The sequence below is a fragment of the Coregonus clupeaformis genome, unplaced genomic scaffold (genome assembly GCF_020615455.1).
Source record: "Coregonus clupeaformis isolate EN_2021a unplaced genomic scaffold, ASM2061545v1 scaf1712, whole genome shotgun sequence".
Lineage (NCBI taxonomy): Eukaryota > Metazoa > Chordata > Actinopteri > Salmoniformes > Salmonidae > Coregonus > Coregonus clupeaformis.
In genome coordinates, this window is record NW_025535166.1 from 65,311 (window position 1) to 71,841 (window position 6,531).

Below are 6,531 nucleotides of genomic sequence, written 5' to 3' on the forward strand. Positions count from 1 at the left end.
ATAATTGCCACTCCCTGTTGCACACAACAAGCTTCCATTTCCCCTTTAACAAGGGGATTTATGGCTGATTTAAGATGAAATCGTGAACCCTGTTAAGGTCAACCCTGTTATGGTCAACACTGTTACGGTCAACCCTGTTACGGTCAACCATGTTAAGGTCAACCCTGTTAAGGTCAACCCTGTTAAGGTCAACCCTGTTACAGTCAACCCTGTTAAGGTCAACCCTGTTACAGTCAACCCTGTTAAGGTCAACCCTGTTACGGTCAACCCTGTTAAGGTCAACCCCGTTACTTTATTTGGCACTTAATAGGCCTTACTACAGTCATTTTTGTATTTTTAGGATTTTGAACATGTGCTCTTTATGACAGAATGTTAAAATTAGGTGAAATCCCAAAAAAATATTTGAACCAAGTTACATTTGTCAATGTTTTGGCGACAAACTGGTGGCAGATGTGAAAAAACTCACTAGTTGGAAGAGTTGCAGAGTTAATTGAAAATAATGCCACTGTTGATTAGATGTCATTAATTAGACAATTTTCTCTTGAACCATATGGTCTATCCACTAGACACTCATAGACAATATGGACACAGATATAATTTAATAATTTAATTGAATATGCCATTTAGCAGACACTTTTATCCAAAGCGACTTACAGTCATGTGTGCATACATTTTTACGTATGGGTGGTCCCGGGGATCGAACCCACTACCCTGGCGTTACAAGCGCCATGCTCTACCATAATAAAATAATACTATATATAAATACTTTTTTTTTTAACAGTTTTTCAATAATAAATTACCAAAGTTACGATAGATTGCCATAGATGTTCTGTTAATTACCAAAATTACTGAAGATTCCAGTACCTTTGGTAAATTAGTGGTAGCTTTGCAACCCTAGTCTGTGCTGAACATGTGATATCAAATTAGTAGGCTAAGGGAGGCTTGTCCTTTGGTGGAAAACACTGCAAACAGCAGCTATTCTGAAGAAAGAAAGGGAACTCTGTATGACTACTATCCATTTGAATCCAGCTGGATTACATGTACATTTTAGTCATTTAGCAGACGCCCTTATCCAGAGCGACTTACAGTTAGTGAATGCATACATTTTTTTTATATTCATAATGGCACCCCGTGGGAAACAAACCCACATCCCTGCCAGCCAAACCCTCCCCTACCTTGGACGACGCTAGACCAATTGTGCACAGCCCATGGGTCTCCCGGTCGCGGCCGGCTGCGACAGAGCCTGGATTCGAACCAGGATCTCTAGCGGCACAGTTAGCAGTGCCTTAGACCACTGCGCCACTCGGGAGATGAAACCAATGGATGAGTTGTAGTTTGTATGATGAGTTGTAGTCAGGATCTATGGATTCGCTCCTTTAGTCCTCCGTAGTCTTCTCTCTGACATCACTATCATCAATGTCAGGACACCACAGTTCCTTTCTGTCTTCTAGTCTGGTACCTCACCTCTAACGTCATCTCTCCTCAGCTGTTCTCCAACCTTTCCTTTCTGTCTTCTAGTCTGGTACCTCACCTCCTAACGTCATCTCTCCTCAGCTGTTCTCCAACCTTTCCTTTCTGTCTTCTAGTCTGGTACCTCACCTCTAACGTCATCTCTCCTCAGCTGTTCTCCAACCTTTCCTTTCTGTCTTCTAGTCTGGTACCTCACCTCTAACGTCATCTCTCCTCAGCTGTTCTCCAACCTTTCCTTTCTGTCTTCTAGTCTGGTACCTCACCTCTAACGTCATCTCTCCTCAGCTGTTCTCCAACCTTTCCTTTCTGTCTTCTAGTCTGGTACCTCACCTCTATCGTCTCTCCTCAGCTGTTCTCCAACCTTTCCTTTCTGTCTTCTAGTCTAGTACCTCACCTCTAACGTCATCTCTCCTCAGCTGTTCTCCAACCTTTCCTTTCTGTCTTCTAGTCTGGTACCTCACCTCTAACGTCATCTCTCCTCAGCTGTTCTCCAACCTTTCCTTTCTGTCTTCTAGTCTGGTACCTCACCTCTAACGTCATCTCTCCTCAGCTGTTCTCCAACCTTTCCTTTCTGTCTTCTAGTCTGGTACCTCACCTCTAACGTCATCTCTCCTCAGCTGTTCTCCAACCTTTCCTTTCTGTCTTCTAGTCTGGTACCTCACCTCTAACGTCATGTCTCCTCAGCTGTTCTCCAACCTTTCCTTTCTGTCCTGTAGTCTGGTACCTCACCTCTAACGTCGTCTCTCCTCAGCTGTTCTCCAACCTTTCCTTTCTGTCTTCTAGTCTGGTACCTCACCTCTAACGTCATCTCTCCTCAGCTGTTCTCCAACCTTTCCTTTCTGTCTTCTAGTCTGGTACCTCACCTCTAACGTCATCTCTCCTCAGCTGTTCTCCAACCTTTCCTTTCTGTCTTCTAGTCTAGTACCTCACCCCCTCTAACGTCATCTCTCCTCAGCTGTTCTCCAACCTTTCCTTTCTGTCTGTAGTCTGGTACCTCACCTCTAACGTCATCTCTCCTCAGCTGTTCTCCAACCTTTCCTTTCTGTCTTCTAGTCTGGTACCTCACCTCCTAACGTCATCTCTCCTCAGCTGTTCTCCAACCTTTCCTTTCTGTCTTCTAGTCTGGTACCTCACCTCTAACGTCATCTCTCCTCAGCTGTTCTCCAACCTTTCCTTTCTGTCTTCTAGTCTGGTACCTCACCTCTAACGTCGTCTCTCCTCAGCTGTTCTCCAACCTTTCCTTTCTGTCTTCTAGTCTGGTACCTCACCTCTATCGTCTCTCCTCAGCTGTTCTCCAACCTTTCCTTTCTGTCTTCTAGTCTGGTACCTCACCTCTATCATCTCTCCTCAGCTGTTCTCCAACCTTTTCTTTCTGTCCTGTAGTCTGGTACCTCACCTCTATCGTCTCTCCTCAGCTGTTCTCCAACCTTTCCTTTCTGTCCTGTAGTCTGGTACCTCACCTCTATCGTCTCTCCTCAGCTGTTCTCCAACCTTTCCTTTCTGTCTTCTAGTCTGGTACCTCACCTCTAACGTCATCTCTCCTCAGCTGTTCTCCAACCTTTCCTTTCTGTCCTGTAGTCTGGTACCTCACCTCTAACGTCGTCTCTCCTCAGCTGTTCTCCAACCTTTCCTTTCTGTCTTCTAGTCTGGTACCTCACCTCTAACGTCATCTCTCCTCAGCTGTTCTCCAACCTTTCCTTTCTGTCTTCTAGTCTAGTACCTCACCTCTAACGTCATCTCTCCTCAGCTGTTCTCCAACCTTTCCTTTCTGTCTTCTAGTCTGGTACCTCACCTCTAACGTCATCTCTCCTCAGCTGTTCTCCAACCTTTCCTTTCTGTCGTCCTAGTCTGGTACCTCACCTCTAACGTCATCTCTCCTCAGCTGTTCTCCAACCTTTCCTTTCTGTCTTCTAGTCTGGTACCTCACCTCTAACGTCGTCTCTCCTCAGCTGTTCTCCAACCTTTCCTTTCTGTCTTCTAGTCTGGTACCTCACCTCTAACGTCGTCTCTCCTCAGCTGTTCTCCAACCTTTCCTTTCTGTCTTCTAGTCTGGTACCTCACCTCTATCATCTCTCCTCAGCTGTTCTCCAACCTTTCCTTTCTGTCCTGTAGTCTGGTACCTCACCTCTAACGTCGTCTCTCCTCAGCTGTTCTCCAACCTTTCCTTTCTGTCCTGTAGTCTGGTACCTCACCTCTAACGTCATCTCTCCTCAGCTGTTCTCCAACCTTTCCTTTCTGTCTTCTAGTCTGGTACCTCACCTCTAACGTCATCTCTCCTCAGCTGTTCTCCAACCTTTCCTTTCTGTCTTCTAGTCTGGTACCTCACCTCTAACGTCATCTCTCCTCAGCTGTTCTCCAACCTTTCCTTTCTGTCTTCTAGTCTGGTACCTCACCTCTAACGTCATCTCTCCTCAGCTGTTCTCCAACCTTTCCTTTCTGTCTTCTAGTCTAGTACCTCACCTCTAACGTCATCTCTCCTCAGCTGTTCTCCAACCTTTCCTTTCTGTCTTCTAGTCTGGTACCTCACCTCTAACGTCATCTCTCCTCAGCTGTTCTCCAACCTTTCCTTTCTGTCTTCTAGTCTGGTACCTCACCTCTAACGTCATCTCTCCTCAGCTGTTCTCCAACCTTTCCTTTCTGTCTTCTAGTCTGGTACCTCACCTCTAACGTCATCTCTCCTCAGCTGTTCTCCAACCTTTCCTTTCTGTCTTCTAGTCTGGTACCTCACCTCTAACGTCATCTCTCCTCAGCTGTTCTCCAACCTTTCCTTTCTGTCTTCTAGTCTGGTACCTCACCTCTAACGTCATCTCTCCTCAGCTGTTCTCCAACCTTTCCTTTCTGTCTTCTAGTCTGGTACCTCACCTCTAACGTCATCTCTCCTCAGCTGTTCTCCAACCTTTCCTTTCTGTCTTCTAGTCTGGTACCTCACCTCTAACGTCATCTCTCCTCAGCTGTTCTCCAACCTTTCCTTTCTGTCTTCTAGTCTGGTACCTCACCTCTAACGTCGTCTCTCCTCAGCTGTTCTCCAACCTTTCCTTTCTGTCTTCTAGTCTAGTACCTCACCTCTATCATCTCTCCTCAGCTGTTCTCCAACCTTTCCTTTCTGTCTTCTAGTCTGGTACCTCACCTCTAACGTCATCTCTCCTCAGCTGTTCTCCAACCTTTCCTTTCTGTCTTCTAGTCTGGTACCTCACCTCTAACGTCATCTTTCCTCAGCTGTTCTCCAACCTTTCCTTTCTGTCCTGTAGTCTGGTACCTCACCTCTAACGTCATCTCTCCTCAGCTGTTCTCCAACCTTTCCTTTCTGTCTTCTAGTCTGGTACCTCACCTCTAACATCATCTCTCCTCAGCTGTTCTCCAACCTTTCCTTTCTGTCTTCTAGTCTGGTACCTCACCTCTATCGTCTCTCCTCAGCTGTTCTCCAACCTTTCCTTTCTGTCCTGTAGTCTGGTACCTCACCTCTAACGTCATCTCTCCTCAGCTGTTCTCCAACCTTTCCTTTCTGTCCTGTAGTCTGGTACCTCACCTCTAACGTCGTCTCTCCTCAGCTGTTCTCCAACCTTTCCTTTCTGTCTTCTAGTCTGGTACCTCACCTCTAACGTCATCTCTCCTCAGCTGTTCTCCAACCTTTCCTTTCTGTCTTCTAGTCTAGTACCTCACCTCTAACGTCATCTCTCCTCAGCTGTTCTCCAACCTTTCCTTTCTGTCCTGTAGTCTGGTACTTCACCTCTAACGTCGTCTCTCCTCAGCTGTTCTCCAACCTTTCCTTTCTGTCCTGTAGTCTGGTACCTCACCTCTAACGTCGTCTCTCCTCAGCTGTTCTCCAACCTTTCCACTTCCAGCTGGTGACTCACAGGTAGGTCATCAACAGTTCTGTATATTTTGAGAAGAGTGACTCAGATATTGGCTGTGTTCCAAACGGACGCAGAGATACACGCCACATCTCCCTGACAGCACAACAACACTACCTGGGTTTAATATATATATTATTTATTTAACCTTTATTTAACCTGGTAAGCCAGTTGAGAACAAGTTCTCATTTACAACTGCGACCTGGCCAAGATAAAGCAAAGCAGTGTGATAAAAACAACAACAACAGAGTTACATATGGGGTAAAACAAAACATTGTCACGATCGTTGAGAGACGGGTCAGACCAAGGTGCAGCGTGATATGCGTACATGTTTATTAAGACAAATAAACACTTGACAAAATAATAAAACAACAAAAACCGTGAAGTCCTAAGGGCTAATCTACACACCAACCCAAACAGGAACACAAAACACGATCCCACAACTAAGGTAGGCAACCAGGCTGCCTAAGTATGATCCCCAATCAGAGACAAACCAGCGACAGCTGCCTCTGATTGGGAATCACACCCGGCCAAAACATAGAAATATCAACCTAGATCTAAAACATAGAATATGATCACATAGATCCTCACGCCCTGACCAAACCAACTAAAGACAACCGGCCTCTCAAGGCCAGGGCGTGACAAACATATACAGTCAATAACACAATAGAAAATCTATATACAGTGTGTGCAAATGTAGTAAGTTATGGAGGTAAGGCAATAAATAGGCCATAGTGCAAAATAGTTACAATTTAGTATTAACACTGGAATGATAGATGTGCAGAAGATGATGTGCAAATAGAGATACTGGGGTGCAAATGAGCAAAATAAATAACAATATGGGGATGAGGTAGTTGGGTGGGCTAATTTCAGATGGGCTGTGTACAGGTGCAGTGATCGGTAAGCTGCTCTGACAACTGACGCTTAAAGATAGTGAGGGAGATCTTAACAGGGTGCTTTAGGAACAATGCCCTGTTAGGCTGGATGTAGTTGAAGGGTCCGTTCAGCCTGTTGTCATTAGCTCTGCCTCTCACAACCATGATAATGTACAGTAAATGGTAGAGGATAGGACAACAGCACAGACATTGCCATGGTGCTGGAGATAATCTGGATATCAACCAGACATTACCATGGTGCTGGAGCTAATCTGGATATCAACCAGACATTACCATGGTGCTGGAGGTAATCTGGATATCAACCAGACATTACC